At 35.3% G+C, this 16021-nt stretch overlaps 1 pseudogene; it reads right to left on the reverse strand.

The window, feature by feature from the left end:
* Positions 1 to 14507: 14507 nt before the first annotated feature.
* LOC138153224 (large ribosomal subunit protein eL8 pseudogene) lies at positions 14508 to 15249 on the reverse strand (annotated as a pseudogene).
* Positions 15250 to 16021: the final 772 nt, after the last annotated feature.

Consider the following 16021-nt stretch of genomic DNA (forward strand, 5'->3'; position numbering starts at 1 on the left):
ATGCCTTTGAAGTAAATATTCCTTTGTAAAGGTCAATCAGATTGTTAAATGGAATTGTAGTACTTGAATGCTGAGTCAAAGCAGGGGAACACAATCAATGAGGGTTTGAATCAATGGCAAAGAATAGACTCCCCTTTTATCTCCTAAGGATACCAGAGAACTCTAGGAAAAGGGACAGACCTGACCATCAGATAGTGGCACCAGAGATATTCACCATTACACATATGTATATGTATGTTTATAACAAATAAAATATTTGAACATTATAGCCTTCATATTTTATATATACATTTACAATATATATAAAATATATTCATATTTTATATATACATACATTTACATATATACACATCTATGTGTACATATCTATATACAAACACACATATATACACAAAAATTCCCATTCTGTTTTTTGAAGTCCATTAATTTGTTACCTAGAGAACTGTGCATAGTGCATAATTTAGTATTTCTGCTGGCTTGCTTGAAATTAAAACACACACACAACTTGATTTTAATGTTTTATTTAAATCAAGATAAATCATACATTTGAGCATTGTTCATCATATACTCCTAAATGGGATTTTTGTCTGTTAAAAAAATGTATCATCAGAATATGAGCCAACATCTTTCTAAAAGAACATTTATTTAAACTACACAAAATTTAATTAATTCACAGACATAATGATTCAACACCTAACAGATATAAAATAACCCATCAGTCAATTTATCGTTCCTCATCCCTTGCTATTAAAATTCAGAGGAGAAAAAATAACACCATTGACCAACTGCCTATTAAAACCATTACATCATTCCAGAGTTCATTAATACTTGCTATATGGACTCTGTATACTTCTTAGCCTGTCTTTTTGCAGAAATTTTGCTACTCATCTCAACCTGTACTGTCCATTTAAAATAAGTCCTAAATGAGATTTAAACATAGTTATGCCATATCTCAGTCAATATGTCTAAGAATATGGACATTCCAGAGATTCCTTTTTAAGTATTTATTTTAAAAACAATCTTGAATTTCTTGGATAGATTAAAAAATAGTTTGAACTTTAAAGTTGTGATTTTTTAATTTCAAAATGTTAATGATATGAATAGTCAAATATGGAAATCTGTGGCCCATCCAAATAATAGCCCTCCATTATCAGAATCAATAGCAAGAAGGAAAAAAAAAATAATAATGACTTACTACTATGTGTCAAAAACTTTACTAGACTTGAATATGAAAAGAGAAATATGAATTATCCACTGCCTTATAGGAGATTACTATCTCTACCTCTGATTTTGTGGCAAGTGGAAATATTGTACCTTATGTGGCCCAGGAAATCCACATTATAGAAAACAAGAGCAGGTAAATAGAGAGCCTGGTCAGTCTAATAAAGAAGGAGGAGATGGCAGTTTGAAGTGGGTTCCAGTCTGTGAAAGGTCTCCAGATCAACGGGAAAGTTTTGAAGTAAAGACTCCAGAGTCAGATGGTCTGACTCAATGAATGAATGAATTAGTAAAAATGTCAAAAAAAAGTAAATCAGAAAGTGAAACAGATTCTGTAGGTTACATTTAATAAGTACCTTTTGAAAATAAGCAGAAATTCATGGTTTCTTATGCATATGTTTTTGTTTCTCTGTATATTGGAAAATTTGTTTGTTGACAGTTGTTAAGTTCATAATAAAAATAAAATTTAGTTTAAAAAAAATTAGGATCAAGTCAACTTGTGATGGGCTTTAAATTTAAAACAAAGGAGTTTTATTTTACCCAAAACTCAATAGGGATTCCCTGGAGATTCATGTACAGAATCACAACTTGTTTCAAGTTGTACTTTGGGAATATCTCTTTGGTAGCTGGATTTGGAGTATATGGATTAGAAAAGGACGAGACTAAGAGAGCGTGGAGAACAATTATGAGGCTGTGGAATAGTTTAGGTGATGAGGGCCTGGACTGAAATAACAGCCCCATGACTGGAGAGAAGGGGAAAAGATATGAGATATTGTGGGAGTAGAACTGATCTGATTTGCCAGCTAATTGGAGATTGTGAGGAGTGTAAGGAATAGTCAAAGGTAAATCCAATGGTAAAAGTATGGGTTATGGTACCCCAAACTTAAATAAGGAAGTTAGGAAGAAGGGAGAACTTCAGAGAACAGATTTCAGCTTTATCTTCTTAAACTTACAAGCTATTTAAACATTTAACTAATGTAAAGCTTTGTCCTGGTAGGCCTTAGTGTGTTTTTACCTTGATTCTATTCACTTGTGCATCTTCAGATGCTTTGTGGGTCTTCAGAAAGACTGAAAATAAGAGTCTTCAACAATTCCAAAGGGCAATCCTTTCATTCTTCTACAGTATATTACTTACTAAAGTTCCTAACCACAGTTCTTCCAAACCTCTTCTACTTTATCTATTCCCCCCAGCCTTACTCTTTTCTTCTCTGATGGTGACTCCAGACACATACTATTTTCATTCACTCTTAAAATCCCAGCATTTAGGTTTCCACCCTCAATATACCCTCACATGCTTCACTCCATGGTCAACAACGACCTTATTGCCCAAACAAGTATCCTTTTTTCAGTCTTAATAGTAATGACAACTATAATAATAATAATATTAGTTGACATTTCAATAATACGTTAAGGTTTACAGATGCAACAGAGATCCTGAAAACCCTTGAGATTTCCTAGTTCAGTACGGGATGTTTTATGTAGTTATTGTTTTATAAATACTACTTAAGTCCTCACTTAATACATTCTCTAACAATAGGCCATGAGCTATAACTTGAATAACAAAGACTTTAATTAAAATGGAATAATCAACTAATAATAATGTTTATATGTTGAGATCTGTGCTTTAAGCAAGTAATCAACCAATAATAAATTATTACTTGCTTACTATCTGCCCCAAATCATGCTAAGTATTGGAAATGCAGAGCCAACAATGAAATAATCTGTCCCTCACACACACACACACACACACACACACACACATGCATGCGTGCACGCATGCACAGACAAGACAAAATACAAAGTAAATTTTTTTGAAGGGAGCAATAGTATCAGAGGGATCAGAAAAGACCTCCTGTAGAAAATGTTCCTTGAGATAAGAAAAATAGATGAAGATAAAGGGCATTTCAGATGTGGAAACCAGGTTGAGCAAGGTACAGAGAAGATAAGTAGAATTCATTGTAGAAAGAACAGTAAGTGGACCTATTTGTTTGGAAAGTAGAGTTTGTAAAGGGGAATGATATGTAATAATCCTGAAAAGGTAGTTTGAAGCCAGATTATAAATGGCTTAACTGTCAAATAGGAGTTTGAACTTTATCCTAGAGGGAATAGGGAGTCAATGGAGTGTTTTTGAGCAGAAGAGTACCATGATTAGGGCTATGCCTTTGAACTATCCCATTGGTATAGTAAAAATGAGTGAGAATAAGAGTCTGGATTCAGGGATACCAATTAGTAAATTATTACAATAATTTAGGATAGAGATGATAAAAACCTCTTAGGGTCTGTGTTGCAAAGTTTGGTGATTGGAAGAATAGTATTGCTTTTTACAGAAATGAGCAATTTGGAAGAGGAATGAGTTTTTGGGGAAAGATCATTAGCTCTATTTCAGATGTGTTGAATTGGAGATGCTTGTGAGATGTCACATTGAAGATGTCTAGCAGGCAGTTGGTGGTTCAAAACCAGAGGCTATCAGAAACACTGGGGTTCGATATATAGATCTGGGAGTCATCTGCATAGGAGATCACTTTCCAAGTCTAACCATATCAGCGTCCTCATTTATTAACCTTGAGTGACAGCGTCCTCATTTATTAACCTTGAGTGACCCTCCGTTACTTCTAGAATCAACTATAAAATAATTCGTCTCCTAAATTTCTTCATAATCTGTTCCATTCCTAACTTTCAAGTATTCTCATTCCTTACTCTCCTCCAAGTATTCTCTGAATTAGTGTCCTTAGCTTCCTTGCTCTTTTTAGCATGTCACCTCATCTCCAAACTCCATGCACTTTCACTGACTCTTCCTTTATTGTGGAATTCTCTCACTTTTCATCATTGCCTTCCTTGGGTTCTTTCATGTCTAAACAAAACTCCTAATTTCTGCAAGAAACCTGTTTTCCTCTCTTTTGAAGTTAATTCCTTTTTTCTTGACTCTAATACTGTATGTAGCTTGATTTGTACTTATGTATTTGCATGTTGTCTTCCCATTAGATTGTAAGGTGCTTAATGGTTAGGGAGGTAGCTATGAGGTGAAATGGATGAAGTACCAGGCCTGGAGTCAGGAATATATCTCTATGATTTCAAATCTAGCATCAGACACAATAACTGTGTGATTCTGGATAAGTCACTTAACTCTGTTTGCCTCAGTTTCCTCATTTCTAAAATGAGCTGGAGAATGAAATGGCAAAATACTCCAGGATTTTTGCCAAGAAAACTCTGAATGGGGTCACAAAGAATAAGACATGACTGGAAATGATTGAACAAGAACTAAGGGAAGGGATTATCTTTCCCTTTTTTTTTTTACTTCAAATATCCGTGGGTGTTAGCATAGTGCCTTAGGCATAGCAAGCTTAAAGTAAGTAAAAAGCTTGTTGACTTGCATAGAGATTATAATTAAACCCAATAGAGTTGATGAAGGCACAAAGTAAGGATATATAGAAAGAAGAGGTGCAGGACAGATTTTGGAATAGACTCAAACATAGGGGCAAATAGGTGATAGTCCAGTAAAGCAGATTTTGAAGAATATGGAAACAGATACATATATAACCAAGATAGGATAGTGTCATGCTAATCTAGAGAGGAGAGTATGGGGAATGAGTAATCCACAATGTCAAATATTGAACAGTGACAAAAAACTGCTGGATCTTCCAGTTAAATGATCATTGATAACTTTGAAAAGATCAGTTTCAGTTGAGTGCTGAGATCTGAATCCAGGTTACAAGAGATTAGAAGTGAGAGAGGGGGCAGGGAACGGGATTAAAGAACATAGTTTAAGGAAAGATAGCATGGAAGAGTCGATATTATGCTGAACTCAGGAAGACTTTGGTTAAAATCCTGTCTATTTACAAATAGTTTTAACCTCTTTGTATTTGAGTTTTCTCATCGCTAAATTAGGAGTAAGAGAAACTATAGTATCTGCCTCACAAAATTATTGTGAAAATAAGTAATGTAACTGGTAAGTAAAATGCCTTATAAACTTTAAAGTTTTGTCAGTTACTGAATAGAATATCTTCTTTGATCCTTACAATATTTACTCAGTACATTTCCAAAGAGGCTTGCATCCATAATCTCATGTTATGTTTACTGCTGCCTTTTGAAGTAGGAATTACATATGTTTTTATCCCCATTTTATAGATGTGGAAACAGGCACGAATAAGAGATTCCTTCAAGATTTGTATCTCCTTGCTTCCATATTTTTCTATGAGTTTAATCTTCCTAAAACACAAGTTTGCTCCTATTTTATCCCTGTTCAAAAATATTCAGTGACTCCCAAATGTCTTTAAAAAATGTACTCTCTATTCTGACAATTAAGTCATACCACAATTTTTCACTCAACCAGTTTTCTAAACTTAACCATTTCTACTCTTTTTGGTATGCATTTTACTTCAGGCCAATGGATTATTTGTAGATACATATGTATCACATATATGTCCTTTATCAGCAAGAGGGCCAATGGTAAGTATACTTTTTACCAGGAGGAAGAAGGATCTGAAAGATCATAGGACACAGAAGCTGAAGAGGACAGTAAAGGTGTTGACCTTTAGCTCTCTGAAGTAAAGGGAGGCTTGGGTCCCAGTACTTACCTGATCCAGTGGTGATCAAATGCAGAGTAGTATACTGCTACCATAAAATGAAAATTATCAGGAGTGGTTGGACCCTTGTCTTGCTGGTACACCCACTTAAGGAGTAATCTACCTGCACAAAATTTGTTGTTTGCATGGCTGTACCTACTTACCACTCTATGAGACATGATGGAAGTAACTCCCTCCAATTGCTTCCTTTCCTTATTGCCACTTAATAATTTGGCACTGCTACTCTTGGGAGTCTCCTGATTAGTTTAAAACTTATTTCCTGTCTTTGTTTATATATTAAGGAGCTTTGTCTCCAGGTAAATAAAGTTGATTTTTTTTGCATTGTGAGTGAATGTTTATTATAAAAGAATGGACCTGGGTGGCCAGGTAGCACAGCAAGTAAAAGCACCAGCTCCAGTGTCAGGATGACCTGGGGATTGAATCCCGGGCTCAGACACTTAGCACCCACTCAGAACCACCTGGCTGTGTAACCTTGAGCAAGTTACTTAACCACAATTGCTTAGGGGCGGCCAGGTGGCTCAGCGAGTAAGAGCACTGGCTCCAAGTGTCAGGATGACCTGGAGATCACTTCTGGGCTCAGATACTCAGCACCATACCCAGAAATAACTGGCCATGTAACCTTGAACAAGTTACTTAACCCCAATTGCTTTAAAAAAAATAAATAAAAATAAAAGAATGGACCACACAAGAGAAGAAATGTTAAAAGTAAACCCGAGAAAATTTTCCCTAGACTTAATTCTGATCCAATAACCCTTGCTAATTGTACAAAACAGAGTTTCATACAATACTTCCCACCTTTTATTCCTTTGTTTACTCTATTTATTTATTTACTTATTTTTTTGTCTGGAATGCTATATTCTCCTAGCCCTGTGTATCCAAATCCTGCCTGTTTTTCAAAGATTTCCACTTCCTCTGTGTTAAGTTAAATTTCCATCTCCTCCCTGATGTCCCCCAATTTCTTGGCTACAAGTGACATCTCCTTCTTCTGATCTCCCATGTGACTTTGTCTATACCTTCTTGCAGTACTTTTTCATTGTAATTTGTTTAATGTTATTTTGGTATATTTCTTATCCCCTCTGCTAAATTTCAAACTCCTTGAGGACAGGGAATAGGCTATAGTTGTATCTGTCACATAACTTAACTCAGCATCTTTCACGTGGCAGACACTTGACAATAATTTGTTGGATTAAATTACTTAGCACAGAATTTAGATATCTAGTTCATTAAACAGTATTGACCTAAATCCATCCAAATATCACTTATATATGCAATCTGTACCTGTGTGCATGCATTTGTGCACATGTATATGAATATGTGTGTATAGAAGATGCTTGTAAATAAGGCAAATGTAATACTTTTAAATTATATTCAACATAAGTGTACCATATAAAGAAGTTCATGAGCACAGTAATCTTGTGTTTACTTACCACAAAGATCCCAGTGATTGGAGCAAGAAGTCATTATTTGACACAACTACTAGGAAACCTGGAAAGTAATCTGGCAGAAACTAGACATAGACCAACATCTCACACTATAGCAACATAATGTCAAAATTGATAGATGATTTAGATACAAAGGATGAGGTCATGAGAGAGTTAGTGGATGATGCAAGAAATTGCTTGTCAGAACTATGGATAGGGGAAGAGTTAATGACCAAATGAGAGACTGAGAAATTCTCATGAAGTAAAGTGCATAACTTTAATTATATAAACATTTAAAGATTTTGCACAAACAAAACAAATGCAGTTATAATCGAAGAAAATCAAGAAAAATGGAAGAATATTTCTGCAGCAAGTTTCCCTGATAAAAGTCCCATTTGTAAACTATATAGGTAGTTGAGTCAAATCTGTAAGAATAAGGGCCATTCTCCAATTGATAAAAGGGTCAAAGGATATGGACAGGAATTTTTCAAAGGAAGAAGTCAAAATTATTAACACCCATATGAAAAAAAATTCTCAAAATGGCTAATATTTAAAGAAATACAAATGAAAAAAACTTCAAGTTATCACTTCATATTCTTCAGATTGGCTGAAATGACAAGAAAGAGAAATGACAAATTCTGGAAGGAATGTGGGAAGATGGGTACACTGATGTACTATTGATGGAACTATGGACTAATACAAACATTCTGAAAAGCAAATAACTATGTCCCCAAAATGATTAATGCGTGTATACTTTTTGACCTGGCAATACCACTACTTGGTCTATACCTCAAAGAGACAAAAGAAAGAGGAAAAAGACTCACAAGCATAAAAAATATTTATAGCAGCCTTTATGTGGTGGCAAAATAATTGTAAACTGAGAGGATGCCCATGAATTAAGGAATGACTCCATATGATATGGTATATAAAGATGATGAAATACATTGTTCTATTAGAAATGATGGAGTTAGTTTCAGAAAAACCTGAGACTTTAATGAACTAATGCAAAGTGAAATAAAGTGAACCTAGAGAACAATGTATATAGTAAAAATATTGTGAAGATAACCAACTCTTAGAACTTAGTAGTTCAGAGCAACAAAATGACCAACCACCATTTCAAAGGACTAATGAGGAAACATGGCATCCACTTCCAGAAAGAGAACAAATGGGTTCTGAGTGCAGAGTAGAACAAATTTTTTTATATTTCTTTATTTCCTTTGCTTTTTTTTTTCCTCTTGGAACATGGCTAATACAGAAATTTGTTTTTCATGTAGACATATTTGTAATGGATTTTAGTTTTTTTTTGCTTTCTCAAGGGGTGAAGAAGATAGAGAATTTGAAACACAAAATAAAGCAAAATTTTTTAAGGAAATAAAAAAATAAATTACATTAGTAAAATATTTCAATAAATATTTCTGAATCACCCACCCACCTGCCAGAACCAAAGCTATGCAGCAGTGATGCAAATACAAACAACAAACCATTCTTGGCCTCAAGGAACTTAAACTCTACTTAACATTGATAGATTTTCAGGTCATATTTAAATAAAAAACTTCCCCATGAATAGCACATAATTTCCTTTAACGATTCATCTGAGACTTGATGTTAGATTTAAATATTGGAAGTTGAACTTTCTTGACCTTTAACAGCCCAGAAATATCTATGTATTTTTCTTCCACCAAGGAAATTACAATGTTCATAAATTATTGATTATAGTGATACTGTGGCTTGGTGAGAGAGCAACAGGAAAAAAAAAGGCAGTTTCTCAAAATGAAATCTGGAGGAGGCAAGTTAAAGTAGGAGATTTCAATTTTTTGTATAGATTGGACTCTGCAAGTATATATAAACATGGTGGTTTATCTATACATTATGACTGCTTGGCATAAGTGGGAGTTGGGCAGGTTTCAGTTAAAAAAAAGCAACAATCTCTTTGTGATGTATCAAATGACAGATATATTGAAACTTCTTGTGGGGAGAATATGCCTTGTTCATTTTCCAATTGTGCTTATTATATTCCTTGTAATAAGTGCTCAAAAATATTGGTTCGTTTAGATTTAATAAAATATTCCCATGATGCTATAGAATTCTTAGTACTTGTTCACAGTCACATCGCTAATTTTGGACCATTTCTTAGTATTCTTGAATGTAAGTTTTAAATGTTTGTGAATGTCTGGACATTTAATGAAACAGGAACCTTCCAAACTTTCTTGATGAAAAGACCAGAGCTCAACAGATAATTTGTTCATCAAATACAAGACTCAGGACAAGTATAAGTAGGTAAACAACAAAGAAAAAACAAAACAAAACATGTCATTCAATAAGATTAAGTTGTTCACATCCCTACATAGGGAGAGGATACTTGTAACTCTTGATGGTTTCTATCAGGACAGCTAGAGGAGTATCAATAGACAGAGGGTGTGGGTACAAGTTGACTTTGATGTGAGGATGAAAAAAAATTTTTTTTTGAAGAAAAAAAAATTAAGGGATTAAAAAAAGGATTGTGCTGGGAGAGGAGGAAAGGGGGATGCAAAATGAGGTAAATTACATCACATAAAAAAGTGCAAACACCTATTACAGTAGAAGCAAAGAAGGGAGGGAAATGAGCATTGCTTGAACCTTACTCTTATCAGATTTAGCTCAAAGAGGGAATAACATACTCAGTTAGGTATAGAAATCTATTTTACCATATAGGGAAGTAGGAGGGGAAAGGGGAAAAAAAGGAGGTGGGTAGCTGTTAGAAGAGGGGGCAGATTGACAGAGGTAGTGGTTTCAAGCAAATCACTGGTAAGGGGGAGCAGGAGAGAGAGAAATGTATAAACAGGGAAAAAGTAAGATGGAGGGAAATACACAGATAGTAATCATAACTGTGGATGTGAATGGGATGAACTCTCCCATAAAACGGAAGTGTATAGCAGAGTGTATTAAAAACCGGAATCCTACAATATATTGTTTACAAGAAACACATTTGAAGCAGAGAGACACAGATGGAGGAAAGGTAAAAGGGTGTAACAGAATGTATTATACTGCAGTTGAAGTTAAAGAAGCAGGGATAGAGATCCTGATCTCAAACAAAGCAAAAGCCAAAATAGGTCTAATTAAAAGAAGTAAGGAAGGAAACTACATTTTGCTAAAAAGTACCATAGACAATGGAGTGATATCAATACTAAACACATGCACCAAGTGGTTATAGCATTCACATTTCTAAAGAAGTTAAATAATTTATAGGATGCAATAGTAAAACTAGATACGAGTGGGGGGGCCTCAATCTCTCCCTCTGAGGACAAGATAAATCTTACTACAAAATAAATAGAAAGAAGTTAAGGAAGTGAATGGAACTTTAGAAAAAAATATATGGTAGACCTCTGGAGAAAGTTGAATGTGGATAGAAAGGAATATGCCTTTTTCTCAGTGGTAAACGGCACCTACACACACACACACACACACACACACACACACACAATGAATATGTATTACAATCAAATGCAGAAAGACAGAAATAAAGTACATCCTTTTCAGATCATGATGAAATAAAAATTACATATAATAAAGGTCCATGAAAAGATAGATAAAACAATTAATTGGAAGCTAAATAATCTATATGTTAAAGACAATTTGAAATTATGCCCGTATAGCAATCAAACTGTGCCTACCATTTGATCCAACAATACTACTACTAGGTCTATGTCCCAAAGAAATTATAAAAAAGGGGAAAGGATCTACGTTCACACAAAACATATTTTAGTAGCTTTTTTGTGTGATGGCAAAGAACTGAAAATTGTATGGATGCCAATCAATTGAGGAATGGCTGAACAAGTTGTGGTATATGAATATAATGGAATTCTATTGTGCTATAAGAAATGGTGAATAGGCAGACCCAGAGACTTATATGAATTGATGCTGAGTGAAGTGAGTAGAACCAATGTACGCCAACATTGTGGGATTGCTGCTCAGCAATACAATGATCCAAGAAAATTTCAAGACTCTTGTTGGAAAATGGTATCCACATCCAGAGAAAGAACTATGGAGTCTTAATGTAGGTTGAAGCATACTATTTTCAGTTTTTTGTTTGTTTGTTTTGGGTGGTTTTTCTCTTTTGTTCTGTTTCTTCTTTCGCAACATGACTAATGTGGAAATATGTTTATCACATCTGTACAATATATCAGATTACTTGCCATCTTTGGGAAGGGGGAAGAGAGGAGGGAAGGGGGAGAGGAGCAAAATTTTGGAACTCACGATTTTATTTTTAAAAATGGATGTTTGAAAACTATCTCTACATATAATTACAGTAAAATACTATTTACAAAACAAAACATAGGTCCATGTAAGCTTTAAATTTCCTAAGATTGCAGCCCCTTGGTAGATAACCTTTCTGGAAAATTAGAACATCTGTGCCTTAGAAAATTTTGGATGTATAAACTTAACTCATAGCAAAGCATGAAGGAATAGTTTCTACCTGTGTGGAGACAACTCTTCCTATAGTGTCAGGGTTGGGCGCAATCCAATTAGATTCAATTTAATTCAATTCCATTCTGCCTGGCAATCATTTATCAAGTATCTGCTATGTTTAGAGTCCTGTACTAGGGACTGGGAGAAAAACAAAATAGAAATAGGTCAAAGTCTTTATCCTCATCAAGCTTGAATTTTATTAGGGGGAATGATTTATACAAGTATTTATACAAACATCTAAAATACAAAACAGAATGTGCTAAATATATGACATGCCTTTAACCATGAACATAGATGAAATTCAAAGAATAAACACAAGCCATCAACTTCCTGGATGCATCTTTGAAGGAATTAGGCCATCCCATGTGTAAAATATTACTGTAGGTGAGCCATTCCTCAGTTTCAAACATATGCCTGTAAACTTTGAATCTCCTTGCCTAGTAGCCAAAGTTTGCATTGTAAAGAATAGCCCTACAAAGCAAAGGGCTAAAAGAAATAACAGAATTATCTGGTCTCAAAATCATAGAATCTTAGAATTAAATGGCATCTACCTTGAAGACATCTAATCCTACCTGTACCTGCACATGAATCCTGTCTATAAGATATATAACAAGTGATTATCAAAGCTTTACTTGAAAACTGCTAGTGAGGAGGGACCCACCATCTACAGAGACAGCCTACTCTATTTTTTTGAAAGTTTCATCTGTGAAGAAGGGTCCTCCACTCCACCTGCCACACTAAGCATAAATTTGCCTTTTTGCAACTTGCTATAAGTGGTCTTGCTGAAACAAAACAAAATAGCTATTTGAGGCTTGTGTATCGTGTGTGAGAAGTACAAAAGAAAAGTATTTTTAGGAGCCTGGATGAAAAGTTCAAGGACTAGGACCCTTAATCAAAGGGAACAGAAGGTTATAAGAGACAGGTCACTTTTATAGAAAGGACACTAGACAAAATCAGAAGACGTGGGTTCAAATTCTGTGTCTAGCATAGTCTTATATATACAAATAGGGCCAAGTCACTTCATTTCTCTGTCTCTTCATGTGCAAAATGAGAGACTACATTCACTAATGTCTAAGGCCGTTTTTAATTCTAAATCTGATAATATTTACATAGCAGTTGTGAAAACAACAATTACAACCACAATCTATTTGTAAGCCTGAAAGTGTTCTATTAACATAAAGCCAAAATTTGTGCTTAGGGCTAAGTGACTTTCAAGAATCAGAAATCCTGTAATAAAGAAAAATGTGTGTGTCAACATGCAAGATGGGAAATCCATTTTGTGGCAAGGATGAAATGGTGAAAAACTACTTAGCAACAGGTAAATTTGTTACTCTACAGAAATTCACTCAGAATGTATTTCATAACCAGAGCCTCTCTTCTAGATGATGCACAAATCTTGAAAACTAAATTATAGATGTGTATGAGATCCTATCGCAGTACTTCAAACTGCTAATCTTAGCTTCATAAGAAACCTTACAAGTCTGAAAAGATTTGTCAAGTGGTGATACACTAAGTACTGCATTATGGTTTCTTGGCAGTGTATTGAAATGTTTGTAATTTTCATGCTTTATAGTTTCCTATAATCATTAGCACACATTTTCATTTCAGAGACTGAAGTAAGCCCAGTGCTACAGCCAGTGGTTTTGGGAAATAAACATATTAGGTATGATTAATTTTAAGACCTGGGAAAATGGATTGTGGGGAAGGTATTTTAGTATTTTTTTTCTGGAAAATTCCTTTGTAGGTAATTAGATTGGAGCAATGAAGGGAAGGAGAAAGGACATGTAGAGAACTGATTGGGGAGTAATTAGTCTGAAGATGGAAGTTGAAATGATGTGAACATTAACTGTTGTTGAGAGAAATCTTGAAGCGGGGAAGAAGAGAAAAGACATAGAAATTAGGAGAGATTGTTAAGGGACATCCACAGAGAAGTGGAGGTCAGAGGTCAGGACTTAGTATTAATTAAAAAAAACATCATTGAATCTTTTCTTGTTTTTATGGATCAAATTGCTTGTAACACACACACATCCTACAACTACTTTACCATTTCTTTATGAATGAAAAAGCACCCAAATGCTTTGTCAATGCTATCTACTCAATTATAGGGTCCTGTAAGGGATGAACTGCATCTTTTGGCTTAATTAGGACTGAGGGCACATGCAACATCATGTGCAAATAGTTATTTCATATACAATGAGAAGCAAGAGAAATAAAAATAAAGACTTTTCAGATACAATTGATCACTGGCCCCAGACCATACTTTTTCTGCTGTCTAAGAGTATCATGAAGAGTGAAGAAATAAACTAAGTATTAAAATCCTATCCTCCAGACACACAAGTCATTACCTGATATTCTATCCTTATAAGCTTCCATTGGGTACTTTTATTGATTGTCTCACCTTCCAAAGGAAGCCTTTCCTCATCTTTCTTGATCCTACAGCATTCCTTCTATTAATTATTTCCTATTTATCCTTATAAATAGCATTTTTTTTGGTGGGGGGAGGCACATAGTTGTTTGTACGTTCATCATATTAGCTAATTTGAACTTGCATTTCTATAATCAATGGGGCTTTAGATAATTTTTTAAATATGACCATGGATGGCTTTGATTTCTTCCTCTGAAAACTGCCTGTTTACATCCTTTGACTGTTTATCATTAGGGAATGACATGTATTATAAATTTGACTCAATTCTCTATATATTGTAGAAATGAGGCCATTATTTTTTTAAATTTTTATGTTTATGTAGGGAAAAACCAAATATATATTTAACCCAATTTGGTTGCAAGTTTCTTAGCTTTTGCCTTTTCTAACTTGGCAATATGAGCCACTTACTTTGGACCCAGAACATTGCCACCCCAGTGACGCCGAATCTCATCATATCTATCTTTATATTTGGTTTTGATGGCTTCCACCAGCTTAGCCAGGGCTCCCTTATCTTCAGGGCTAACCTATGTGAAGGCAATGCTTGTGCAGGTCTTTCTGTGAACTAAGTGACCGAGTCTTGCTTTACCTTTGATAATACAATAAAAGGGACCCCCATTTTTTTGCACAAGGCAGGTAAGAAGACCAATAGTTCTATGGGGTCCATGTCATGCGCAATCACTACCAACTGTGATTTCTTGTTTTCTACCAGGGTAGTAACAATGTTAACATCTGCTCTGAGGCCAGGTGGTCTCTTGATGGGGACATCTCCTTTGCCTGCAGCCTTTTGTTCAGCCCGAGCCAGCAGTCTTTGCTTCATCTTGCTTTGTCTCGGGTCTATACTTGTGAGCCAGTTTAAGCAGTTGAGTAGCTTTCTGATGATCCAAAGCCTGGGTGAACTGGTTAATTGCTGGCAGAACCTTCAAACACTTATAAAGGAGAGACTGTTGATGCTGCAGTCTGAGGTACCATGGCCATTTGACAAATCGCGTAAGGTCCCTTTTGGGCTGGATGTCCTGACCAATGCTAAAGTTCTTGGGATGCTTCTCAAACAAAGGAGTGACCACTTTCTGGGCCTCCTGCTTCTTTAATAAAACAAGGGCCAGAACCACCTTCTTCCCCTTGGCCTTCTTCCCTTTTGGCATCTTGGCCGGCTGAACGAGAAAGGAAGAGAACTGAACTGAGGCCTTTATTAGAGAAGTTTGCTATTTTTTTTTTCAGTTAAGATTACTATGTATTTCTCCCACCCTTATTTTCCCCCTGTTTATCTTAATCTCTATCTCTCCTTTGACCTCATCCCTCCTCAAAAGTTTTCTTTTTGTTTTTTGTTTTTGTTTTTTTACTTCTGGCCACCACCTTCTAAATGTACCTTCCCTTATATCAGCACCCCAACCCCTTCTTTTATCCCCTTGCCCTAAGACTTCACTGTAGTGTAAGATAGATTTCTCCACCCAATAGTATATGTTATTCCCTCTTTAAGCCAATCCCAATGAGAGTAAGGTTCAAGTGTTGTCTGCTACCCTATCCTATATTCCCCTTTATTGTAAAAACTTTTTAAACGTTCTCTCCCTTTCCTCTTCTCCCAGTGCATCCATCTTTCTCACCACTTAATTTTATTATTTTTAGATATCCCATCATAATCATCTCTCTTTCTCATACCTTAATTTTATTTTTTAGACACACCGTGTTTCCCCAATAATAAGACACTCTCTTACTAATTTTTTGGACAGAAAAACACCAGAGGGCTTATTTTCAGGGGAGGGCTTATTTTAATGAACATTGACAGCAATTTTAGTGAACAGGTAAATGTGAACAAAAAAATGTACCTTTATTCAATAAGCAAATCACCGGGGAAGAACAGGATGATGCGCTCACTGCTGCAGCTCTGATTGGATGCAGCTCGGAGTGCGGTGTGCGTTTCACGGGGAGGG

Source organism: Petaurus breviceps, unplaced genomic scaffold (assembly GCF_028583685.1).
Source record: "Petaurus breviceps papuanus isolate PSGF00001 unplaced genomic scaffold, PetGlider_PUasm1.0 90977, whole genome shotgun sequence".
NCBI lineage: Eukaryota > Metazoa > Chordata > Mammalia > Diprotodontia > Petauridae > Petaurus > Petaurus breviceps.